The sequence below is a fragment of the Peromyscus eremicus genome, unplaced genomic scaffold, assembly GCF_949786415.1.
Source record: "Peromyscus eremicus unplaced genomic scaffold, PerEre_H2_v1 PerEre#2#chrX_unloc_2, whole genome shotgun sequence".
Lineage (NCBI taxonomy): Eukaryota > Metazoa > Chordata > Mammalia > Rodentia > Cricetidae > Peromyscus > Peromyscus eremicus.
Window position 1 is genome coordinate 4,099,971 of NW_026734289.1, and position 27,743 is coordinate 4,127,713.

At 32.7% G+C, this 27,743-nt stretch overlaps 1 long non-coding RNA gene across 1 annotated transcript; it reads left to right on the top strand.

Moving 5' to 3' along the window:
• Positions 1 to 5,838: 5,838 nt before the first annotated feature.
• Positions 5,839 to 22,673, top strand: LOC131901051 (uncharacterized). Its single transcript, XR_009376305.1, has 3 exons — positions 5,839 to 5,884; positions 6,134 to 6,217; positions 22,172 to 22,673. It is a non-coding gene; the product is annotated as an uncharacterized LOC131901051 (long non-coding RNA).
• Positions 22,674 to 27,743: the final 5,070 nt, after the last annotated feature.

Consider the following 27,743-nt stretch of genomic DNA (forward strand, 5'->3'; position numbering starts at 1 on the left):
AAAAATTCTGATCTGATAAAAGTCTAATATCCACAATATATTTACTGAACACAATAAATTAAATAAAACAGTCGTTCTCACCTGAGAAAAAGACTAATATCCAAAATATGCATACTGAACACAAGAAATCAAATATATTAAAGAAAAATTCTCATTTGATAGAGGTCTAATATCCAAATATACAGTTTGAACAAAGGAAATCAGATAAACAAAAATAAATTTTCATGTGAGAAAATTTTAATATCCAAAATACACATATTGAACAAAATAAATGAGAAAAAAAAATTATTAGAGGTAGGTCTAATATTCAAATATACATATTGAACATATTTAGATAAATGAAAACAAAAATTCTCATTGGATAAAAGTCTAATATCCAAGCCGTGCGGCGGTGGCACACGCCTTTAATCCCAGCACTCGGGAGGCAGAGCCATGCTGATCTCTGTGAGTTCGAGGCCAGCCTGGTCTACAAAGTGAGTTCCAGGAAAGGCACAAAGCTACACAGGGAAACCCTGTTTCAAAAAAAAAAAAACTAAAAAAAAAAAAGTCTGATATCCAAAACATAGATATTGAAAACAGGATACCAGATAAATAAAACAAAATTTCTCATCTGATCAAGATCTAATGACAAGTATATATATTGAACACAAGAACTCAGATAAATAAAACAAAAATTCTCATCTGATAAAGGTCTAATATCAAAAATATATGTATTAAACACAAGAGATTAAATAAAACAAAAATTCTCACCTGAGAAAGAACTAATATCCAAAATATGCATACTGAACACATGGTATCAGATAAATAAATCAAGAATTCTAACCTGATAAAGGTCTAATATTCAAAATATACAAAAAACACAAGAAATCAGAAAAACAAAACAAAATTCTCATGTGATAAAGGTTTAACATGAAAAATGCATTTATTGAACACAAGAAATTAAACAAAACAAAACTTATGTTCTGATAATGGTCTAATATAAAAATATACTTATTGAACACAAAAAATCAGACAAAAGAAGAATTCTCATCTGATAAAGGTATCTTTATAGGCGTTTCCTTCTTTAGGTTGTGAAAATTTTCTTCTAAGATTTTGTTGAATATATTTTCTGTGCCTTTGAGTTGGTATTCTTTTCATTCTTCTATCCCTATTATTCTTAGGTTTGGTCTTTTTATGGTGTCCCAAATTTCTTGGACATTTTGGGTCATGACTTTGTTGGCTTTAGTGTTTTCTTTGACTGATGATGAATCTATTTCCTCTACCGTATCTTCAACACCAGAGATTAGCTCTTCCATCTCTTGCACTCTGTTGGTTATGCTTGCATCTGTAGTTCCTGTTCATTTATTCAGATTTACACTTCCAGCATTTCCTCAGTTTGTGTCTTCTTTGTCTCCATTTCAGTCGGGCAGCAGACCTCCTGCAGGCAGATCAGACTACCACCATCCCCCATGAGACCCTGTAACCAAGCCCCACCTCCCCCCATCCCACCCATTCTTCGAGACTGCAACTGTTCCCTGAGACAGAGATGGCCAAGACCCGATTGGACTAAGAGGTGAGTCTTTATCCTCAATCCTGAACACCCCAGCCCCTAGGCTTTGGGCCCAGGGGCGCAACCCTGCACCCCTACACCACTACCCATTGCAGTCCCAGTTTCAGGCCAGTCAGCAGGCAGACCTACTGCAGGCAGTTCAGACTTCCACCATCCCCCACCAGACCTTGTAACTCACAAGTCCCACCCCTCCCAACCCACCTGTGTGCCAAGATTACAACTACTCCCTGAGACAGAGCCCACAAGGGCCAATTGGACTAAGAGCTTCTCCCTGAGACAAACAGTCCATCAGAACCCAATAAACCAAGAGCTCCCACTGGACCAAGATTATTGATCCGACTGAGAGAGCCTCCCTCAGACACAGACACCACTTGCACCAAGTGGAGAAAGAGATGGATAGAGGCCAGTGCAAAAGTACAGTCAACAACAAAAAACACACCATGGTTCCATCAGAACCTACACCAGCAAGACCTGAACATCCCAACACAGAAGAAACAGAAGAAATCGACCTTAAAAATGACCTTAAGAAGATGATAGAGATCTTTAAAGAGGAAATGAAAAATTCCCTTAAAGAATTAGAGGAAAAGTCAAACAAAAAATGGGAAGCAATCAGTAAATCCCTTGAAAGCCAAAAGAAAGCAATTAAATATTTGAGGGAAACAGCTCAAGATTTGAAATCTGATTTCTCATTTTCAATATTTATATTTTGCATATAGACATTTATTAGGTGAGAATTTTTGTTTTATTTAATTTCTTGCATTCAATATGTATATTTTGGTTATTAAACCTTTATCAGATGAGAATTTTTGTGTTGTGTATATGATTTCTTGTGTTTAATATATATATATATATATATATATATATATATATATATATATATATATATAGGATACTAGATCTTTATCAGATTAAAATTTTTGTTTTATTTAATTTCTTGAGTTCAATATGTAATTTCCAACATTAGAAGTTTATCAGATTAGGATTTTTGTTTAATTTATCTAATTATGTTACATTTATCAGATGAGGATTTCTGTTTTATTTATCTGATTTCTAGTGTTCAGTATTTATATTTTGGCTTAGTCCTTTATCAGATGAGAAGTTTTGTTTTATTTATCTGATTTCTGTGTTCATTATGTATATTTTGAATATTAGAACTTTATCAGATGCAAATTTTTGTTTTATTTATCTGACGTCTTGTGTACAATATGTATATTTCTGATATTAGACCTTTATTAGGTGAGAATTTTTTTATTTATCTAATTATGTTTGATGTGTATGTTTGGGATAGTAGACCTTTATCATATGAGAATTTTTGTTTCATTTAATATCTGTGTTCAAAAAGTATATTAGGGATAGTAGACCTCTATCAGATGAGAATTTTCATTTTATTTATATTATTTATTGTGTTCAATATGTATATTTTGGATATTAGACCTTTATCAGATGAGAAATTTTGTTTTAATTAATTTCTTGTGTTCTGTATGTATATTTTGGATACTAGAAATTTATCATGAGATAATTTTTGTTTTATTTATGTTATCATGTTCAATGTGTATACTTTGGGTATTAGAACATTATCAAATGATTTTTTTTTATTTATCTGACTTCTTAGGATCAATGTGTATATTTTTGATATTAGACGTTTATCAGATGAGAATTTTTGTTTTATTTATCTGATTTCCAGTGTTCAATGTGTATATTTTTGATATTAGACCTTTAAAAGATGAGAATTTTTGTTTTATTTAATTTATTGTGTTAAATGAAAATATTTTGGATATTAGACTTTTATCAGATGAGAATTTTTGATTTACTTATCTGATTTCTTGTCTTCACTCTGTATATTATGGTATTAGACCTTTATCAGATGAGATTTTTTTGTTTTATTTATTTGATTTCTTGAGTTCCATATGTATATTTTGGATATTAGACCTTTATCTGATGACAATATTTGTTCTATTTACCTGATTTCTTGTGTTCAATATGTATATTTTAGATATTAGACCTTTATCTAATGATAATTTTTGTTTTATTTTTCTGATTTCTGGTGTTCAACATGTATTTTGGATATTAGACCTTTATGAGATGAGAATTTTTCTTTTATTTAATATCTTGTGTTCAATATATATATTTTGGATATTAAAGTTTTATAAGATGAAAATTTTTGTTTTATTTACCTGATTTCTTGGATTCAACATGTATTATTTTGGATATTAGTCCTTTTCAGATGAGAATTTTTGTTTATCTGACTTCTTGTGTTCAATATGTGTAATTTGGATATTAGACCTTTACCCTGTGACAATTTTTGCTTTATTTATTTGATTTCTTGTGTTCAATATGTAATTTTGGATATTAGACCTTGATCAGATGAGAATTTTTGTTTTATTTAGTTTCTTGTGTTCAATAAGTATATTTGTGATATTAGACTTTTATCCAATGAGGATTTTTTGCTTTATTTATCCAAGTATGTTCAATATGTATATTTTGGGTACTCGACCTTTATCCGATGATAATTATTGCTTTGTTTTTCTGTTTTCTTTTTTCAATATGTATATTTTGTATATTAGACCTTTATCAGGTGACAATTCTATTTTATTTATCTAATTTCTTGTGTTCAATATGTATAATTTGGATATTAAAACTCTACTGGTAAGAATTTTTGTTTTATCTAATTTCTTGTTTTCAATAAGTATATTTTATATATTAGACCTACCGGTGAGAATTTTGTTGTCTCTAATTTCTTGATTTAAACATATATATTTTGGATATTAGAATTTAGCAGATGAATTTTTGTTTTATTTAATTTCTTGTGTTCAATATGTATATTTTTGTTTTTAGACCTTCATCAGATGAGAATTTTTGTATTTTTATGTGATTTCTTGTGTTGAGTATGTATATTTTTGATATTAGATCTTTATCAGATGAGAATTTTTGCTTTACTTCCTTGGTTTCTTGGATTTGATTATGAATATTTTGGAAATTAGTACTTTATCAGATGAGAGTTTTTGTTTTCTTTACCTGATTTCTTGTGTTCTGTATGTATATTTTGGATATGAGACCTTTATCAGAATAGAATTTTTGTTTTATTTTATTTCTTGTGTTCTTTAATTATATTTTTGATATTTGAGCTTTATCGCATGAAAATTTTGTTTTCTTTTTCTGATTTTTTCTGTTCTATATGTATATTTTGGATATTAGAAAATTATCAGATGATAATTTTTGTTTTATTTATCTAATTATATTTGATATGTATATTTTGGAAATTAGACCCTAATCAGGTGAGAATTTTTGATTTATTTATCTGATTTCTTTGGTTCAATGTGTATATTTAGGATTTTAGACCTTTATCAGATATGAATTTTTGTTTGATTTATCTGATTTCTTGTGTTCAACATGTATATTTTGGATATAAGACTTATGTCAGATGAGAATTTTTATATATGGATGATGTCTTGTATTCAATATTTATAGTTTAGGTATTAGACCTTTATCACATGAGAATTTTTGTTTTATTTAACTAATTATGTTCAATATGTATATTTTGGATATTAGACTATTGTCAGATGAGAGATTTTGTTTTATTTTTCTGATTTCTTGTGTTCTATAAGTATATTTTTGATAGTAGAACTTTACCGGTGAGAATGTTTGTTTTATCTAATTTCTTGTGTTCCATATGTATATTTCTTTTCTTTATTAAGAAATTTTCTACTCACTCTATATACCACCCACAGTCCCATCGCCTCCCTCCTCCCATCTCCCAAACCTCCAGCCCAAGCCACTCCATATCTGCACTTCCCTCATAACAAGGTCTCCCATGGGGAGTCAGCAGAGCCCTGCACACTGAGCCTAGACAGGTCCAAGCCCTTTCCCACTGTACCAAGGCTGCGCAGGGCACCACACTACAGGCACCGGATACCTAAAGCCCTGCCCATGCAGCAGGAATGGATTCTGATCCCCCTGCCTGGGTGTTCCCCAAACAGTTTGAGCCAAACAACCATCTTCCATATCCAGAAGGCCTAGTCCAGTCCCATTGGGGCTCCACAGCCACCAGTCCACACAGTCCATAGTTCATGGGCTTCCACTAGTGTGGCCGGTCATCTCTGCACATCCTCCCATCATGATCTCTTGTCTGCAGTATCATCTCGATGTCTCTTGTCTGCAGTATCTCTCCTCTCTCTCATCAATTGGATTCCCAGAGCTCAGCCTGGTGCCTGGCTGTGAATCTGTCTCTATCAGTCACTGGACAAAGGCTCTATGATGACAACTAGGTTATTCACTAGACTGGTCACCAGAGTAGACTGGTCCAGGCACCCTCTGGACCACTGCCAGCAGACCAAGGTAGGATCAACCTTGTGGATTCCTGAAAGCCACCCCAGCACCCTGCCTTTTCCTATTCCCATGATGTCCTCATCTATCATGGTATCTTTCTCCCTGCCCTCTCACTCTGTTCCTGTTCCAGCTTGACCCTCCCATGTCCCTATGTTCTCATCCCCCACTCCTCACCCTCTGCCACCCCCCCACACCCAGTCCACTCATGTAGACCTCATCCACTTCTCCTTCACAAGATCATCCATGTGTCCCTCCTAGGGTCTTTTCCTGTTAGCTAGCCTCTCTGGAGTTGTGGGTTGCAGTCTGGCCATCCTTTCCCTCACATCTGGTATCTACTTATGAGTGAGTACATACTATGTTAGTCCTTCTGAGTCTGGGTTACTTCACTCAAGATGATATTTTCTAGTTCCATCCATTTGCCTGCAAATTTCATGATATCATTGTTTTTTACTCCTGTATATATTATTTACCATTTATATTTACCATTGTATATATGTGCCACATTTTCTTTATCCATTCTTCAGTTGAGGGGCCTACCGCTGATAATTTTTATTTTCTAAAAATAGTATTCAATATGTATATTTTAGATATTAGACTTTTATCAGATTGGAATTTATTTATCTGATTTCATGTGTTTAATATGTATATTTTTTATATTAGACATTTATCAGGTGAGAATTTTTGCTTATTTATCTAGTATCTTGTGTTCAAAATGCAGATTTTTGATATGAGACCTTTATCAGATGAGAATTTTCATTTTATTTATCTAATTTCCAGTGTACAATATGTATATTTTGGATATTAGATCTTTAACACATGAAAGTATTTGCTTTATTTATCAGATATCTTGTGTTCAATATGAATGTTTTGGATATTAGACCTTGATCAGATGAGAATTTTTGTTTTATGTATTTGATTTCTTGTATTCAGCATGCATATTTTCAATATTAGTTCTTTATCATGTGAGAATTTTTATTTTATTTATTTCTTGTGTTCAATATGTATATATTTGATATTGGACCTCTATCAGATGACAATTTTTATTTATCTTATTTCTTGTGTTGGATACACATATTTTTGATATTAGACCTTTATCAGATGAGAATTTTTGTTTTTTTTAATCTGGTATGCTGTGTTTACTATATATGTTTTGGATGTTAGACCTTTGTCAGGTAAGAATTTTTGTTTTATTTATCTAATTATGTTCAATATGTATATTTTGGATATTAGACATTTATCAGGTGAGAATTTTTGTTTTATGTATATATTGATTTCTTGTGTTCAGTATGCATATTTTTTATATTAGTTCGTTATGAGATCAAAATTTTTGATTTTTTATTTCTTGTGTTCAGTAAGTATATTTTGAATATTAGACTTTTATCAGATGATAATTTTTGTTTTATAAATTTGATTTCTTGTGTTCATATGTATATTTTCGATATTACTTCTTTATCAGGTGAGAATTTTTTTAATTTTTTGTGTTCAATATGTGTATTTTTTATATTAGACCTTTATGAGATGAGAATTTTCTTATTATTTATCGGATATCCTGTGTTCTGTATGTCTATTTTGGTAATGAGACCTTTAAAAGATGAGAATTTTTCTTTTAGTGAGTTATGTTCAATATATTTCTTAATGATATTAGACTTGTATCAGAAGAGAATTTTGGTTTTATTTATCTGATTTCTTCTGTTCAATGTTCATATTTTGGATATTAGACCTACCGCTGATAATTTTTTAATTTCATTCAATATGTATATTTTGGATATTATACTTTCATCAGAGGAGAATTTTTTTGTTTATCTGATTTCTTGTGTTCAATATGTATATTTTGGTTATTAGATCTTTATCAGATGTGAATTTTTATTTTGTTTATGTGATTTCTAATGTTCAATATGTATATTGTTGATATTAGACCTACTGCCAATATATTTTTTCTTATTTATTGTGTTCAATATGTATATTGTGGATATTATACTTTTTTATTTTTCGGATTTTCAAGACAGGGTTTCTCTGTGTAGCTTTATGCCTTTCCTGGAACTCACTTGGTAGCCCAGGCTGGCCTCGAACTCATAGAGCTCCTCCTGGCTCTGCCTCCCGAGGGATATTATACTTTTATCATATGACAAATTTTTTTTATTTATTCGATTTCTTGTGTTCAACATGTATATTTTTGATATTAGATCTTTATCAGATGAGAAATTTTGTTTTATTTATCTAATTTCTTGTGTTTAATGTGCATATTTTTGATATTAGTCCTTTATCAGATGTGAATTATTTCATTTATCTAGTATCCTGTGTTTAATATATATATATATTTGATATTTGAATTTTTTATCAGATTGGAATTTTAGTTTTATTTATCTGATTTCTTGTGTTCAGTATGTATGTTTTGTTATTGGATATTTATCAGATGGAATTTCCCTTTTCTATATCTGGTATCTTGAGTTGAATATCTATATTTTGGACATTAGACCTTTATTAAATATGATTTTTGTTTTTTAAAGCTATTATCTTGTGTTCTTTATGTCTATTTTGGATATTAGACCTTTATCAGATCAGAAATTTTGTTTTCTTTATCTGATTTCTGGTGTACAATATGTATATTTTTGATATTAGATCTTTAGCCGATGACATTTTTTATTATTTGTCTGATTTTTTTGTGTTCAGTATGTATACTTTGGATATTTAACTTTTATCAGATGAGGATTTTTGTTTTATTAATCTAATTATGTGCAATATGTATATTTTGGATTTTAGACCTTCATCAGATGAGAATTTTTGTTTCATTTATCCAGTTACATTCAATATGTATATACTTGATATTAGACATGTATCAGATCAGAATTTTTGTATTATTTATCTGATTTCTAGTTTTCAATATGTATATTTTGGATAATGACTTTAATCAGTTGATAATTTTGTTTTATTTAATTTCTAGTGTTCAATATGAATATGTTTGATGTTAGACTTTTATCAGATGAGAATTTTTGTTGTATTTATCTGTTATCCTGTGTTCAATATTTATGTTTTGAATATTAGATCTTTATCAGATGAGCATTTTTGTTTTATTTATTTAAATCTTGTGTTTGATATGCATATTTTTTATATTAGACCTTTATCAGATGAGAATTTTCATTTTGTTTATCTGATTTCTTGTGTTCAATATGTATAATTTAGATATTACACCTTTAACCAGTGAGAACTTTTCTATTATTTATCTGATTTCTAGTTTTCAATACGTATATTTTGGATAATGACTTTATGAGATGAGAATTTTTGTTTTATTTAATTTCTTGTATTTGATATGTATATATTGGATATTAGACCTTCATCATATGAGAATTTTTGTTTTATTTAATTTCATTTATCTGATTTTTAGTCTTCAATATGTTTATTTTGGATAATGACATTTATCAGGTTAGAATTTTTGATTTATTTAATTTCTTGTTTTCAATATATACGTTTTGGTATTGGACCTATATGGTGAGAATTTATGTTTCAATTATCTGATTTCTTGTGTTCAATTTGTATATTGTGGATATTAGATATACTGCTGATAAATTCTGTTTTTTTCTATGTTATTGTGTTCAATATGTATATTTTGGATCTTACTGGTTTATCAGATGAGAATTTTCATTTTATACACCTGATTGCTTGTGTTCAAAATTTATATTTAGGAAAATAGATATTTATTTCAAATCAGAATTTTTGTTTATTTAATTTCTTGTTTTCAATATGTATATTTTTATATTAGTCCTTTATCACATGAAAAATTTATTTTGTTTTTCTGAATTCTTGTGTTCTATATGTATATTTTGAATAGTAGACCTTTATCAGATGAGAGTCTTTGTTTATATATCTGATTTCTTGTGTTCAGTATGTATATTTTGGATATTAGATCTTTATCAGATGAGAATTTTTGTTTTATTTATCGAATTATGTTCAATATGTCTGTTTTAGATATTAGACCTTTATCAGATCACAATTTTGTTGTATTTATCTGATTTCTTGTGTTCAATATGTATATTGTGGATGTTAGACCAATAGGTGAGAATTTTTGTTTTTTTCTTATTTATTAGGTTCAGTATGTATATTTTGGATATTACACTTTTATCAAATGACAGTTTTTTATCTGATTTCTCATTTTTAATATGTATACTTTTGATATTAGGTTTATATCAGATAAGAATTTTTATTTTATTTTCTAATTTCTTGTGTTCTACATGCATGTTTTTGGTATTAGACCTGCATCAGATGAGATTTTTCATTTTATTTCTCTGGTATCCTGTTTTTAATATGTATATTTTGGATATTAGACATTTATGAGATAAGAATTTTTGTTTTACTTATGTAATTTTTTGTGTTGATATGTATATTTTGTATATTATATCTTTATCATGTATATAATTATGTTCAATGTGTATATTTTGGGTATTAGACATTTATCAGAGAAGAATTTTTCTTTTATTTAAATAATGTTCAATATGTCTGTTTTGAATATTAGGCCTTTATCAGATCAGAATTTTTATTTTATTTATCTGATTTCATGTGTTCAATATGTATATTTTGGATATTAGACCTACTGCTGATAATTTTTGGTTTTTTTTATTCATTGTGTTCAACATGTATATTTTGGATATTATACATTTACTGGATGAGAATTTATTTTATTTATCTGATTTCTTGTGTTCAATATGTATATTTTGGACATTTGATTTTTATCAGCTGATAATTTCTGTTTTATTTATCTAATTACAATCAATATGAATATTTTTCTTTTTAGTCCTTCAACGCATTAGAATTTTGTTTTGTTTTTTTGATTTCTTGTGTTCTATCTATATATTTTGAATGTTAGAACTTTCTCAGGTGAGAATTTTTGTTTTATTTAATTTCTTGTGTTCAATATGTACATATTTGATATTAGACCTTCATCAGATGAGAATTTTTGTTTTATTTATCTCATATCCTGTCTTTAATATGTATATTTTGGATATTAGACCTTTATCAGATGAGAATTTTCATTTTATTTATCTAATTATGTTCAATATGTCCTTTTGCAATATTAGAGCATTATCAGATCAGAATGTTTTCATATTTATCTGATTTCTAGTGGTCAATATGCATATTTTGGGTATTAGAGCTACAGCAAATAATTTTTTATTTTTTTTCTAATTTATTGTGTTCAATATGTATATTTTGGATATTAGACCTTAATCAGTGAGAATTTTGTTTTGTTTATCTGATTTCTTGTGTTTTATATACACATTTTGAATATTAGACCTTTATAAGGTAAGAAATTTAGTTATATTTATCTGATTTCTTGTGTTCAACATGTATAGTTTTGATATTAGATCTTTATCAGATAAGAATATTTGTTTTATTTGTCTTAATTCTTGTGTTCAATATACATATTTTGGATATGATATATTTATCAGGTGGAATTTTTGTTTTATTCATATAATTATGTTTATTATGTCTGTTTTGGATATTAGATCTTTATTAGATGAGAATTTTTCTTTTATTTGATTTCTTGTGTTCAATATGTATATTCTGGATATTAGACCTACCACTGACAATTTTTGTTTTTTTCTTGTTTATTGTTTTCAATATGTATATTTTGTATATTAGGCATTTATCAGAAAAAATTTTTTTATTTATCTAATTTCTTGTGTTCAACATATATACTTTGGATATTATATCTTTATCAGATGAGAATTTTTGTTTCATTTCTATGATTTTGTGTATTCAATATGTATATTTTGGATATCAGATCTTTATTAGAGAATTTTCATTTTATTTATCTGATTTCCTGTGTTCAATATGTATATTTTTGATATTAGACCTTTATCAGATGAGAATTTTTGTTTTATTTATCTGATTTCTTGTGTTATATATGTATATTTTAGATATTAAACATTTATCAGGTGAGAATTTTTGTTTTATTTATTTAATTATATTGAATATGTCTGTTTTGGATATTTGACGTTTTTCAGCTCAGAATTTTTTTATCTGATTTCTTGTGTTTAATATGTATATTTTGGATATTAGATCTACCACTAATAATTTTTTTTTAGTAATTGTATTCAATATTCACATTTTGGATATTAAACCATTATCAGATGAGAATTTTGCTTTGTTTTTCTAATTTCATGTGTTCCATATGTATATTTTTAATATTAGACCTTTATCTGGTGAGAACTTTGGTTTATTTATCTGATTTATTGTGTTCAATATGTATATTTTGTATATTCAACCTTGATCAGGTGAAAATTTTTGTTTTATATATTTGATTTCTTGTGTTCATATGTGTATTTTGGATACAGTTTTTCTCAGGTGAGCATTTTTGTTTTATTTAATTTCTGTGTTCAATATGTATATTTTTGACAATACACCTTTATCAGATGAGAAATTTCATTTTATTTATCTGATTTCTTGTGTTCTGTATGTTTATTTTGGATATTAGACTTTTATTAGATGAGAATTTTCCTTTAATTTAACTACTTACTTTCAATACATCTGTTTTGGATAATACACCTTTATCTGATGTGAATATTCATTTTCTTTATCTGATTTCTTTTATTCAATATTTATATTTTCCATATTAGATCTATGTCAGATGAGATTTTTTGTTTTATTTATCTGATTTCTTGTGTTCAATGTGTATATTTTGGATACTAAATATTTATCAGGTGACAATTTTTGTTTTATTTATCTAATTATCTTCAGTATATCTGATTTGGATATTTGACATTTATCAGATCAGAATTTATGTTTTATTTTTCTGATTTCTTGAGTTCAATATGTATGTTGTGGATATTAGAACTATCATTGATAATTTTTGTTTTTTTTAATTATTGTATTCAATATGTATATTTTAGATATTAGATTTTTATCAGATGGGAATTGTTCTATTTATCTGATTTCTTTTGTTCAATATATATATATATTTTTGATATTAGATTGTTATTAGATGAGAATTTTTGTTTTTTTTAATATTGTATCCTGTGTTTAATATGTATATTTTGGATATTAGACATTTATCAGATGAGAATTTTTGTTTTATTTATCCAGTTTCTTGTGCTCCGTATGCATATTTTTGATATTAGACCATTATTGTATGAGAATTTCCTGTATATTTTGGATATTAGATCTTTATCAGATGTGAATTTTTGTTTTATTTGTCCAGTTTCTTGTGTTCAATAGGTGTATTTTTTATATTAGAACATTATCAGATGAGAATTTTTGTTTTATTTAATTTCTGGTGTTTCATAATAATATTTTTGTAATTTGACCTTTGACACATGATAATATTTTTTTAATCTTGTGATCAATATGTATATTTTCGATATTAGACCTTTATCAGATGAAAATTTTTTATTTATCTGATTTCATGTGATCAATATGTATATTTTTGATATTAGATCTTTATCACATGAGTATTTTTCTTTTATTTGTCTGATTTCTTGTGTTCAATATGTATATTTTGGATAATAGACCTTTATCATGTGAGAATTTTTGTTTCATTTAATTTCTTTTGTTCAGTGTGAATATTTTTGATGTTACTTTTATCAGATGAATTATTGTTTTGTTTATCTAATTATGCTCAATATGTGCATATTTGATATAAGACCATTCTCAGTTCAGAATTTTAGTTATATTTATCTGATTTCTTTTTTTTTTTTTCGAGGCAGGGTTTCTCTGTGTAGCTTTGTGCCTTTCCTGGAACTCACTTGGTAGCCCAGGCTGGCCTTGAACTCACAGAGATCCGCCTGCCTCTGCCCCCCAAGTGTTGGGATTAAAGGCGTGCGCCACCACCGCCCGGCTGATTTCTTATGTTCAATTTTTATATTTTTTTTTTGTTTTGTTTGTTTTGTTTTTTCAAGATAGGATTTCTCTGTGTAGCTTTGTGCCTCTCATGGAACTCACTTGGTAGCCCAGGCTGGCCTCGAACTCACAGAGATCGGCCTGGCTCTGCCTCCTGAGTGTAATATTTTTAATTTTAAAGTTACACTGATAATTTTCTTTTCTAGTTTATTGTGTTCAATATGTAGATTTTGGATATTAGATGTTTACTGGAGGAGAATTTTTGTTTTATTTATCTGACCTCTTGTGTTTGATATGAATATTTTTGGTATTAGACCTTTATCAGATCTGAATTTTTGTTTTATTTGTCTAAATTCTTGTGTTCAATGTGTATATTTTGGGTATTAGACATTTATCAGATAAGAATTTCTGTTTTATTTAATTTCTTGTGTTCAGTACATATATTTTGGATATTAGACCTTTATCAGATGAGAATTTGCATTTTATTTATCTAATTATGTTAAATGTGTCCATTTTTTGATATTACACCTTTAGAAGATGAGTACTTTTATTTTATATATTTGATTTCTTGTGTATAGTATGCATATTTTGGATATTAGTTTGTTATCAGGTGGATTTTTGTTTTATTTAATTTCTCATGTTCAGTGTGTATATTTTGGATATTAGACCTTCATGAGATGAAAATTTTTGTTTTATTTATCTAGTAATGTTCAGTATGTCTGTTTTAGATTTAGGACCTTTATCAAATCAGAATATTTGTTTTATTTATCTGATTTCTAATTTTCAATATATATATTTTGGAAGATGACCTTTGTCAGGTTAGAATTTTTAGATTATTTAATTTCTTGTGTTCAATATGTATATTCTGGTATTAGAGCTTTATCAGATCATAATTTTTTTAATTATCTGATTTCCTGTGTTCAATATGTATATTGTGAATATTAGACCTAACACTGATAATTTTTGTTTTTTTTCTCAATTAATGTGTTCAAAATGTATATTTAAATTATTATACTTTTATGAAATGAGAATTTTGTTTTATTTACCTGATATCTTGTGTTCAATATGTATATTTTAGATATTAGACCCTTATCAGGAGAGAATTTTTGTTTTATTTATCAGATTTCTTGTATTCAATGTGTGTATTTAGGATATTAGACCTTTATCAGACCAGAGTTTTTGACTTATTTATCTGATTTCTTTTTTTTCAATATGTTTTTTTTTATATTAGAGCTTTATCAAAGAAAAATTTTTCTTTTATTTAATTTCTGGTTTTCAATATGTATGTTTTGGATATGAGAAATTTATCAGAACAGAATTTTTGTTTTACTTATCTAATTATGTTCCTTATGTATATTTTGGATAATAGACCTATATCAGATGGGAATTTTTGTTTTATTTATCTGATTATGTTCAATATGTATATTTTTGATATTATACCTACATCACAACAGAATTTTTATTTTATGTGATTTCTAGTTTTCAATTTTGTATATTTTGGATAATGACAATTATCAGGTGAGAATATTTGTTTCATTTATTTTCTTGTGTTCAATATGTATATTTTGGATATTAGAATACTTTCAGATAAGAAACTTTTGTGTTGCTTTTCTAATTATGTTCAATATGTGTATTTTGGATATTAGATGTTCATCAGATCAGAATTTTTGTTTTATTTATCTAATTATATGCCATGTGCATATTTAGGATATTAGAACTTTATCAGGTGAGAATTTTCTTTTATTTAATTTCTCGTGTTCAGTATGTATATTTTGGAATATTAGACCTTTAACAGATGAGAAATTTTGTTTTATTTATCTATTTATGTTCAATTTGTATATTTTGGATATTAGACCTTATCAGATGAGAATTTTTGTTTAAATATTTGATTTCACGTGTTCAGTATGAATATTTTTGATATTAGTTCTTTATAAGGTGTAGATGTAACCAACCATCTTATTAAATAAGAAACACAGAAGCAATGCAAAGAAGAAAGCCAAGAGGACAGAGCTAAGAGCTAAAACCTTACCCTTCCTCCTGCAGTGGTCTTACCTCTCCGAAACAGAGCTATTTCCGGTGTTAAAGTCTTTATATAGACTTTCTGTTCTGCCTTCTTATTGGTTGTAATCCCAACCACATGACTACCTCCTCACTGCCTGTCTGTATAGAGCTCCAGGTCTTCTATGGTTGGTATTGAGATTAAAGGCATGTGTATCCAATGCTGGCTGTATTCCTCAATACACAGAGACTTACCTAGTTCTGCCTACCAAGTGCTGGCATTACAAGCATACGCCACCACCGCCCACCTTTTCTATGGCTTGCTAATAGCTCTGACCCCCCAGAAAACTTTATTTATTAACATACAAATAACATTTTAGTACAAAATAAAATATTACCATATTTCCCTTTTTCTATTTTAATAAAAAGAAAAAAAGGAAAAACCTTATAACTAACATAAGAAAAACTATATACAAAAGTACAATAACTATATACAATATATACAAGTAATAAATACCTAAAAAATGTCTAGTCCATTTGTATTTGACAAATTCAGAGAAAATAATTCCATTATCTATCCTATTTTGTTAAGTCCAAAATGTATCTAATTCACTTTCTATCCTAATTAATCTTCAACTATGATTAACTAATCTTCGACTCCCTCAGAGACCCAAGAAGGAAATAATATTAGCTAACAAAAATAAAAACAGGAAGTACATGCAAGCAACTTCCAAAAAATTGTGAGTTGAAAGAAACAGCCAGCTTCTTGGACAATCACCTGAGGTTTCTCCGCAGTGTTGAGGCATCATCTTCAGCCTATAGGCTTAGCATATCTGACAGACTCATTTGTGAAGTAGGATGGACACAAGGTCAACAGTTCAACATCACATTGGGTGAGAGCAGTCCATGTACCAGAAAAACCTGAATTCCACTAGTGTCATGTCATGATTCAGGATTTTAAATTCTGGAAATTGTTGATGTTTTTTGAATGCAGCTGTCCATTCTTCTTGGCTATGTGTGTATGTGGCTTCATCTCAGCATCCTGTTCTTCTCCACATCCCTCTCTTTAATGCCATTCTACTATTGAGAGGCGTAAGCTTAATTACTCTTCAAGAATAACTGTTTCAGCTGCTGTTCCATTGCACCTCAGAAGCCATCGGCCCACTGCCTGTTCAGCTGCCTTCGAAGAAAAGGGCACTGTACCCTTTCTGGATTGTGAAGGCCACTTCAGAGATGGTGCCATATTATCCTGGCCTCAGAAAATGCCTTTTGATAAAGCCATAACCACACTTGATTTGGCAAGAATCAGTAGTCCTTTGTTTCGTGTCCTGTCTATCCTGTTTGTCAGCAATTGATTCGGGGATACTTTGTTGTCCAGTGGCTACCTTTTGCCACAATGAAAGTTAACCCTAATTGCAGTTTTTTCAATGCCCACATTTTCTCTGAAGTAGATTGGTACTGCCAGGATCTGACATGTCTCATAGTCATAACAAAAAAGAAAAAATTTCCAAGTTATTAAAACATTTTAAATGCCATATTCTGTAGATCTCTGAAGGGTTTGAAGATGACCTGTCTATCTAAAATATATCTGCTCAATTTTGAAAACATACCAAATTTGGCTACAAGTTTTATTATAATGTCTAACTACTAACTTTCTTTTCTTTATATCCTAATAGTTGGTAATAATAACATTCAAGGATCAGAAAATTGTATTACATTGTTAAATGAATGGTATAAATACAGTTAGAAATATACAAATATGTATAATTTTGATATTAGACTTTTATAAGTTGAGAAGTTTTGTTTTATTTAATTTCTTGTGTTCAATAACTATATGTCTGATATTTGACTTTTATCACACGAGAATTTTGTCTTTTTATGATTTCTTGAGTTTAATATGTATATTGTTGATATTACACCTTTATCAGATAACAATTTTTGCTTTATTTACTTATGTTTAATATGTATAATTTTAATATTAAACTTTTATTAGATTAGAATTCTTTTCTTTAGTTTTGTGCTCAATAATGATATTGTTGATATTAGACCTTTATCAGATGAGAATTTTTGTTTTATTTACCTAATTTCTTGTGTCCAATGTGTATATTTTTGATATTCTACCTCTACAAGATGAGAAATTTTGTTTTATTGAACTTCTTGTGTTCAATATGTTTATTTTGGATATTAGAATTTTCTCAGTGAAAAAATTTTGTTTTATATAGTTTCTTGTGTAATATAAATACATTTTTAATATTTGAACTTTATCAGATGAGAATTTTCATTTTATTTATCTGATTTTTGGTGTTCAGTGTGTTTTTTTGGTTATTAGACTGTTAACATTTGAGAATTTTTGTTTTATTTATCTGTTTTCTTCTTGTCATCAATGTGTATATTTTGGATATTAGAACTTTACCTGCAGAGAATTTTTCTTTTATTTAATTCTTGTGTTCGATAAGTATATTTTTGATATTTGACTTTTATCACATGAGAATTTTGTCCTGTTTATGATTTCCTGTGTTCAATATGTACATTTTGGATATTAGACTTTTTTCAGATGAGAATTTTTGTTTTGTTTATCTGAATTCTTGTGTTCAATGTATATTTTTATATTTGACCAATATCAGATGAGAATTTTTATTTTATTTAATTTTTTGTGTTCAACAAGTATATTTATTTTAGTTATTAGACTTTTATCAGACGAGAATTTTTGTTTTATTGGAATTTTTGTGTTTAATATGTACATTTTGGATAATAGACTTTTATCAGATAAAAATTTCTATTTAATCCTCTGTGTTCAATATATTTTATAGTTATTAGACTTATATCAGAGGAGAATTTTTTTCATTTACCTAACTATGTTCTATATGTATATATTTTTTATTTTATAATTTGATTTAATTTTACATATCAGCCATGGATTTCCCTGTCCTCCCCCCTCTCACTCCCCACTTCCTCCCAGCCCATCACCCATTTCCATCTCCTCCAGGGCAAAGACTCCCATGGGGATTCAGCTCAACCTGGTAGACTCTGTCCAGGCAGGTCCAGTCCCCTACTCCCAGCCTGAGAGAAGTGTCTCTGCATAAGTCCCAGGTTCCATACCGCAAGCTCATGCACTAAGGGCAGGTTCCGGTCCCACTGCCTGGATGCCTCCCAAACAGATGAAACTAATCAACTGTCTCACTTATCCAGAGGGCCTGATCCAGTTGGGGGCTCCTCAGCTATTGGTTCATAGTTCATGGGCTATTTGTCCTTGTGTTTTTTCCAATTTTGGTCTCGATAATTCTTGCTCATACAATCCCTCCTCTTTCTCACCAATTGGACTCCTGGAGCTCCACCTGCGGCCTGGCTGTAGATCTTTGCATCCACTTCCCTCAGTCATTGGATGAGATTTCTAGCACAACAGTTAGGGTGTTTGGCCATCCTATACCAGAGTAGGTCAGTTCAGGCTTTCTCTTGACCATTGCCAGTAATCTATTGTGGAGGTATCTTTGTGGATTACTGGGGACCTCTCTAGTATTTTGTTTCTTCCTATTCTCATGTGGTCTTCATTTATCTTGGTCTTTTATTCCTTGTTCTCCCTCTCTGTTCTTGATCCAGCTGGGATCTCCTGCTCCCCTAAGCTTTCTTTCCATCAACCCTTGCCGTCAATAACCCCACTCACGTCCAGGTTGTTCATATAGATCTCATCCATTTCTCTGTCATTGGGCAATCTCTGTGTCTTTCTTAGGGTCTTGTTTTCTAGGTAGCCTCCCTGGAGTTGGGAGTAGCAGTCTAGTCTTCCTTTGTTTTACATCTAGTATCCTCCTATGAGTGAGTACATACCATGTTTGTGTTTCTGAGTCTGGGTTACTTCACTCAGGATGATTTTCTCTAGATCCATCCATTTGCCTGCAAACCTCACGACGTCATTGTTTTCTTCTGCTGAGTAGTACTCCATTGTGTATATATACCACATTTTATTTATCCCTTCTTCTGTTGAAGGGCATCTAGGTTGTTTCCAGGTTCTGGCTATTACAAACAATGCTGATATGAACATAGCTGAGCAAGTGCCCTTGTGGTATGATTGAGCATTCCTTGGCTTTCTGTGGAAACAAAAGCAGAACCTCTTTTCCAAAGTAACATATCCTTATATCCAAATTTTGAAGTCAAGGTACCTTTAAAATTTACATTTTGGCATAACTGAACAGCTTTTACAATTAAATGTTTTTCTTCAGTTACAAATATCAAAGACAACATAATCTAGATTCTCTGTGTGATAGCCATCTTTACGTGACTCATTACCTTTATTATTTCTTTAAAGACTTTACTTTTAAAAACTATTTGTTTATATAACTGTATATATTCCTTTTTATCTCTTTTTGAAGCCTACGGCACTGTGGCTGTTGGCTCTGCCCACTTTAGCTTCCCAATATGGCGGTTCTGCCAGCTCTGGGAGCCATCAAGTCTCAGAAATATTGGGTCTATGCTTTTATCAAAGCAGCGTGTAGCCCAGAAAGCTCTCTTTCTCTTTTTTTTAAAAATACTAGTAAAGACTAAATCTACCACACAGTGTAATGTACCGCTGGCACACGTCTCATTCACGCCATACTGCAGGTCAAGTGCACATGCCAGGAACCTGCCAGTACTCAAACCTGCGTTTTGCAGCATCTAGCTGCCCATATGAGACATTTAGCAGGAACCTGTTTTTGGCTCTGTTTAGAATTGGTTATTAAATATTGTTAGGTTTGCTGGGCGGTGGTGGCGCACGCCTTTGATCCCAGCACTCGGGAGGCAGAGCCAGGTGGATCTCTGTGAGTTTGAGGCCAGCCTGGGCTACCAATTGAGTCCCAGGAGAGGTGCAAAGCTACACAGAGAAACCCTGTCTCGAAAATCCAAAAAAAAAAAAAAAAGAAGAGCTTTCCCTTTTGGGCTGGAGAAATGGCTCAGAGGTTAAGAGCAGTGACTGCTGTTCCAGAGGTCCTGAGTTCAATTCCCAGCAACCACATGGTGGCTCACAACCATCTGTAATGGGATCTGGTGCCCTCTTCTGGCCAGCAGTCATACATGCTCTATACATAATAAATAAATAAATCTTTAAAAAAATATATTGTTAGGTTTAAGGTGGAAACTCGAGCCATTGGGCGCCATTTGTAGCTGGAGAATTTTTCTCCAGCTCCCACCACCAAGTCCCGCTAGTTCCGGAGCCCACTTATAAAATAAACACACAGACTCTTACATTATTTAAACTGCTTGGCCATTAGCTCAGGCTTATCATTGTCTAACTCTCACTCTTATATTCAGCCCATTTCTATTAATCTTTACTTTGCCACGTGGCTCATGGCTTACCAGTACTTTACATCTTTCTTGTCTTGACAGTGGCTCCAGCTGGTCTCTCTTTCCTTCCTCCTTCCTCCATTCTCCTCTCTCCTTGTCCCACCTATAATTCCTGCCTGGTCACTGGCCAATCAGTGCTTTATTTATGTAGAGCGATATCCACAGCATAAAGGAGATATAATAAACTGATAGTAATTACTTTATAACTTGAGATAATTCTGACTTTTAAGTGTCTTACATTCCAATTAGAAGAAATAGCCTGACAGAATAGTCTGTATAAGTGAAAGAGAGCTGGTTTTGGAGGTTATTGCTCTTTTGATGGTCCTCCATCCAGCTCCTAAGTAAATCATACATTTAGGCTTATTCTTACTTATGAGTACTCAGCCATTAGTTTGGCTTAATTTCCAGCCAGCTTTTCTTAAATTAACCCTTTTATCTTTTGCCTTTGGCTTTTCTTATTCTCTAAATTCTGCAATTCTTACTCTTACTCTGTGGCTTGCTGTGTAGCTGGGTGGCTGGCTCCTGGAGCCCTCCTCCTCCTCCTCCTCCTCCTCCTCCTCCTCCTCCTCCTCCTCTGACTCCTTGATTTTAGAGCTTTCTACCCAGTTTTCTCCTATATATGCTCTGAGCCTGCAAGTCCCACCTATCCTTTCTCCTTTCTTGCTATTGGCCAGTTCTTTATTAAATCATCAGGTGTTTTACACAGGCACAGTAACATAGCTTCACAGACTTAAACAAATTCAACATGAACAAAAGCAGTACACCTTAAAATAATATTCTATTACATAGAGTTACTTGGTACCTACAACAAATGAACTTCAGTGCCAAAGTAATAGGCAGAAAATCACATGTGGAAACAAACAGGTATAACCATACTGATAGTCCACAATTTACCCTTTAAAGTTAAATTAGTGAATGAGAAAATGAAGGTCACTACATATTGATAAAGTGAGAAATTCAACAAGAGTCCATAAACACATGTTCTTGTGACATTGATGTTCCCAATTTTATAAAGCACTCACTATAAAATATGAGATAACAGATTGAACTCATCATTATTTGGGGTGATTTTAATACATGATTATATCAGTTATCAAAACAAAAGAAAAGCAATGAACAACTGATATACAAATAAGTGGACTGATTTAACATTTACAGAACTTTCCATGGAACAGTAGCAGAATTCATTTTTATCAGCAGCCTGAGCAGTTACTTTTCAAGATGGTTTTATGCAAAGCAAATCTTCTCAAAAACAAGGTAATTGAAATAATTTTTATTTTTATAAGATCACAGTATAAAAAATACAAAAAAGAACAAAAATAAACTATAGAAAATATGTAAACACATGGAGGCTAGAAAACAAAACACTGAACAATCAGTGAAATGCTAAAGAAATTGGGAGTGGATTCCAAAGTTCTTAGACACAAATGGTGGTAGGAATAGAGCATAACATTCTTGAAATGTATGAAAATAACAGAGCATTGGAATCTACAAAAAATAAAGTGTTGCAAGAGGGAAGTCGAAGTCTATTTGATATAAAGGTATACATTTAAAAATTAGGGACTAGTAGATGGTTCAGCAAGTAAAGGTACATGCCAACAAGTCTGAATTCAAATCCTGGGAAACATGGTAGAATAAAGGCATTGAACACTAGTAAACTATTCCCATACACCATCTACATGTGAGTTATAGTGTGTGCACAACTGAGTGAATGCTATGTGTATGAGTTCATTCACAAATAACTATGTGTTGAAAACATAAAAATGAAATATCATTAGTCAGAAAGAAACAACAATGATCAGAACTCAAGTCAATGAGTTCTGAATCTCAACCCATACAGCACAAGAGAATACTCTACCAATACTAATAAAATCAAACCTGACAAATCATACAAAAGAACCAGTAAAACACTTAGTTCTATAAAAAAGGATCGCCGTATATAACACACTCCTCTAATAAGAATGACACCACTTCAAGTTAAAAGACCACACAAATGGAAGGATGAATGGAACCTCACAATTACCTGGTCAGGGCCCAGAAGCTTCAGAAAAAAAAATCACTGATGCTGAGTCAGGGAGCAGAGCTCAAGACCTCTCAGCATGGCAGAGCTACATACTGACAAGGAGAGTAAAACAGTCCCTCAGTGGTAATATGGGCATCACGTTCAAAAGTGACAATACATTGTCTTCCCTAGTGTTATTGACACTGTGGCTCCAACATTTTGGAGAGCATCAGATAGGGAATTTGGTCAACAACGATGGGAGAGGACAAAAGAAAAGAGAACAGAACACACAGTAAACACTGCTGCCTATCTCCCTCTGACGTCTCTATAAGTGTGAACTAACAGCTTGTCAAAGTGAAGAGACCACCTTGGCATGCAGAGAATGGGAGGAAGAAGGCCACATGCCACCCAACAAGGTGACAAAGAGAATGACTCACTTGACCTTTGCAGAGGGCTCTTCTACTTGCAAGCTGCTATCCCCACTGTGATCATACATAAACCCTGAAAAGCAAATGTCCAAAAAGCAAATGGTGCTGGACTTTGTACTTATTCCCTCAAGGCTGTTCATAGCACCTCTCTCCTCATAATGACGTGAAGATATGTCATGTGTGACTGATCCATCTGCATCATTGGACTTCAGCTTCAGGCAGAGAAGCAGGGATTGATTGCCAAATGATTCTCACAAAACACTCACTTCCCAGAACTACTGGTACATGGACAAAAAAATAAACAATTGACTGTCATGAAAGTGGTGATGGGGTTGAATGTGTGTGTGGGGAGGTATGTGTGTATGAGTAAAGTGATGAATTAAACACAAGTGGGTTGAAGGTTAAAGAGGCTAATGTTACAGGAGGAAATGGTGCTGGACCTAACCTTGACCCAGCTGCTTGTTCTTACCTGCTCTTTCTGTGTCTGGGGGGTCTCTGACATTTTCCTCTTGGCCACTGGTAGAGAAAAGGGAATTCCAGAAAGAATCATACTATTTCTGAAAACTCCAACAACAAAAGAAATCCAAGAACCTATTGTAAGAAAACAGATTGCCCATCTACCCTTCTCTGACCATGGAAATGGGGAAACATCAGCAAGTAGAGAACAAATTCTGTCTGAGTGAGGGTAGGAGACACTGGTGGTATAGCAATCCTATGGCAAAAGACCCCTGCACAAAACCATACATGATATCCATCTCATGTTGCAAACTGGACTTCTAAGTGTCATGACTCATTTGGTGATGGAATTACTCTTTCAAGGGGGAGGCATCTCAGATAATCTGCATAACAGATATTTACATTATGATTGATCACAGTAGTGATTACAGTTATGACATAGCAAGAAAAATAATTTTATGGTGAAATGTCAAAACATGAGGAATTATTATTCAATGTTCAAGCCATTAGGATGGTTAAAAATAGTAGTTCTGGAGGCTATTAAGTATGACAATATGGGGTTGTGAGTATCTAACAGTCTCTTTCACTATTGGCAATGCTGAGAATGAGATGCATAAGACAAAGCACTATTTGCTAAGGAAGCTTGCTAAGAGGCAGAAAGGCTGGAGCCAGAGCTTCAGACTCTGCAGTACAGCAACAAGGAAAGCCAGAGATGGCCACTGCACAATGTTGTGGTCCCCTGAACAACAGGCACTTAATAATGGAAGACTGACTCCTCGGCCAGACTATTTAATTTCTCTGAGGCCTTGGTGTTCTCATTCTTTAAGCTCTGCATGTGTGACATAACCTGCTCATGTCCCATCTTGAGCTTTTCATAGAAAGGATTTGGCTGGTAGTAGGTCCTGGACCTAGAGGTAATGAACTCCATGAACATAGTCCTCAAGTATCACAGGAATTCAGGGTGTGTTCTAGACTACTGGATGTCATGGGACGCCACATCCTGTCTATTAAGTGCTGGGAACTTCTGGTATTTATTAAACTTGCTATTATAGGGTCAAGGGACTGGCTAAAGAAACCCACCCTGACCCTGGAGCCCAGAACTAGGGAGGAAAGACTCAGATCAGGGCAGAAAGAAACACACTGTCTCAGTCAGATCAGAGCTGTCTCTGCCCCTGGCCAACTGACTTGTGAAATCAACCAATCACAGAGCAGAACAGTAGAACCCTGGGCCCCAAGTCAACCTGTGGTTGACTACACCTCTAAAACATCCAGTATAAACGGCCCTGACTGGTCATTTAAAAAAAAAGGCTGTTCTGTCCACCCTGGTAGAGGCAGCTACTCTCCTGGACTCCTCCTTCCTAAATAAATATCTTTCTCAAAAAAATTTTGGGTGTGATGATCTTCATTCACTGGCATAGAGAAGATCCTTGTTGAGATGTCTCCCAGTGGACAGAGCAAGAGGGAGCTGAAAGAGCAGAGCAAGGAGGAGCTGAACAGAAGATCTTTGATGAGACGTCCCTCAGTGGACAGAGCCATAAAGAGCTAAAAAGTAACACTTTTCTCCAGAGCCATAGTACATTGCTACATTTCTGAAGGTTTTTTTTTCCCTTTTTGCAGAGTGAAGCAAAAGAAAGCCACAGCATAGGCAAGAGAAGCAGAGCTCTACTAGGAAGCCCCCTTATGAGGGGACTGAGCAAAACTCAGCTGTAGCAGCTCTCCAGGAGAAGAGCAGGATTTTTGTATCCTGCAAGAAGATCATCCCCCATCAGTGCCAGGCCTGAATTTCCCAAGAAGTAAGAAAATTGTCCCGTCCAGTTTTGGGCTGTTTCTTTGCAGTTCCAGCTGTCAGAGCTGTGCACAACAGCTCCAGGTCTCTGGGATACCTTCAGGGCAGAGCTGTTGTGAGCAGCTTGAGGAGTCCGGAATACCTCACCCTCCAGGGCTAAACTGTCCCTTGCAGTTTCAGCCATCAGAGCTGTGCTAAACAACTTCAGGTGTCCAGGGCACCTTCAAGGCAGAGCTGCTGTTATGATCAGCTCAAGGTGTGTGGGATTCCTCGTCCTCCAGGATAAACTGTCTCCTTGCAGTTCCAGCCATCAGAGCTGTCCTAAGCAGATCAAGGCGTTGCCTGACACCCCAGGTAGTCAGGACACCTTTCCCCAGAGTTGTTGCAACAAATTTACTTATATTGTTGGTACCCAAACCCGGGACCAGCCCACAGATTTGAAAACAATTTACTTATACCTATGCTGACCCTACACCGGTAGAGGCAGCCTGTGTAGATGATGGGAGGTGGAGCTGCATGAGCTCTCTCAGGAGGCTTGCCGAAATAGCTGTCTAAGAATTTCCCTGGTGTCTACTCCACAGATGTGTACCCTCCAGAGTCTGTGATGATGTATCTTCTGTCTTAAAAAACAAATTGTCTATGATGGGACCTGTCACAATGGAGACCAAAATAACATCATGAACAGTTTTGAGGATGGGAGTCAACATCATGACAGATTTATAAACACCTGCATGGAAATATCTATGTGTCACTAAAGTAAGTATACTGGTGGAACTATAATACTCAAATTGGTACTCCCAATTTTCACCAATGTATCACCTGGGAACTGTGAGATAGGGAAGTGCTCATGCCCAACCACAAATCCCTGACTGCAGGGACTATAGGGAAATACATGCACAAACACATAGAAAAATACATAACATAAACACATGTATGTAAGAAACAGAGAGACAAAGAGATACTTAGAGAGACAGAGAAAGAAAGACTGAATGAGAGTGGGAGAACTCTATCAATTGGATGCTGAACAAATGCCTGCAGGTGTGTCCTCTCAGAGGGGAACAAAAGGAGCAGGGATCAGTCTGAGTCCCTGTATGGACACATTTAGATATGTGACTAGGCCTCTCCAACTGCTGCTTGGAGAATCAAATTTACAAGGCCTTTTAAAGTAAGTAACAAAAAAATTAACTCAAACTCACAGCAACTAACATCTCACACTCGCCAGCACTTTATAGAATCTCTTCAAATTCATGCTGATAACTCACCTACTACTGCCTCAGTCCATGAGTACTATGACTCATGCCACAGGCTCTGTTTTTGTTTCTTTTTAGAGGAAGCAGAATAGTCTATGTCCTCATATCATTCCTGTCCACATTTGAGGTTCTGCCTTTGGGAGGAGTTCAGAGACATGATTTTGGCATACCCTGAAGGCATACCCTGAAGATGCAGCCTACCAGAATCACAGACCTTATATAAAATAAAGTAATGATGACAGAGTGGACCTGAGATTGAAACCACAGGTTTTGAAAGAATGGATACCTAATCTTCATGCTCTCTCCTGTGATAAACATCAGGCGAAATCACTGTTATATTTTTCAGTAGTCATTTCCTGTAGCTGAGTGGCCAGTCTGCACCTTCGGCTTCACCTGTATCTTGGTGAGGAAGGTTTGGTGGGATGGTGGCACTCAGGTGCTCCTTGTGGGTAGATGAACATAAATAAACTTGCAGTATCACAAGGCAAAGATAATGGACAGAACACACTGAGTCCTAATCAAATGTTTGAGAAAGCTTGTTTACCAGTGACTCGGTGACACCCCAAATTATTTTGTCCTGTGCTTCAGATGCCCCCTCTGGGGAACTCAGCTGTCTCCTCTATTTGAAGGGAAGTGGTTTTCCCAGCTATCTGGTTTTCTCTGCCCTCATAGCACATGCTCCAAGTAACCTAGGAGATAGCCTCTTTAGGCTCATTCACAGCTGCAGACTCAGAATTCAACTTGGCTGCAGAGTCCACAAGCCTGTGGGTTTACAAGTCAGGAAAAAATTGCCATAGTTCATAATCAC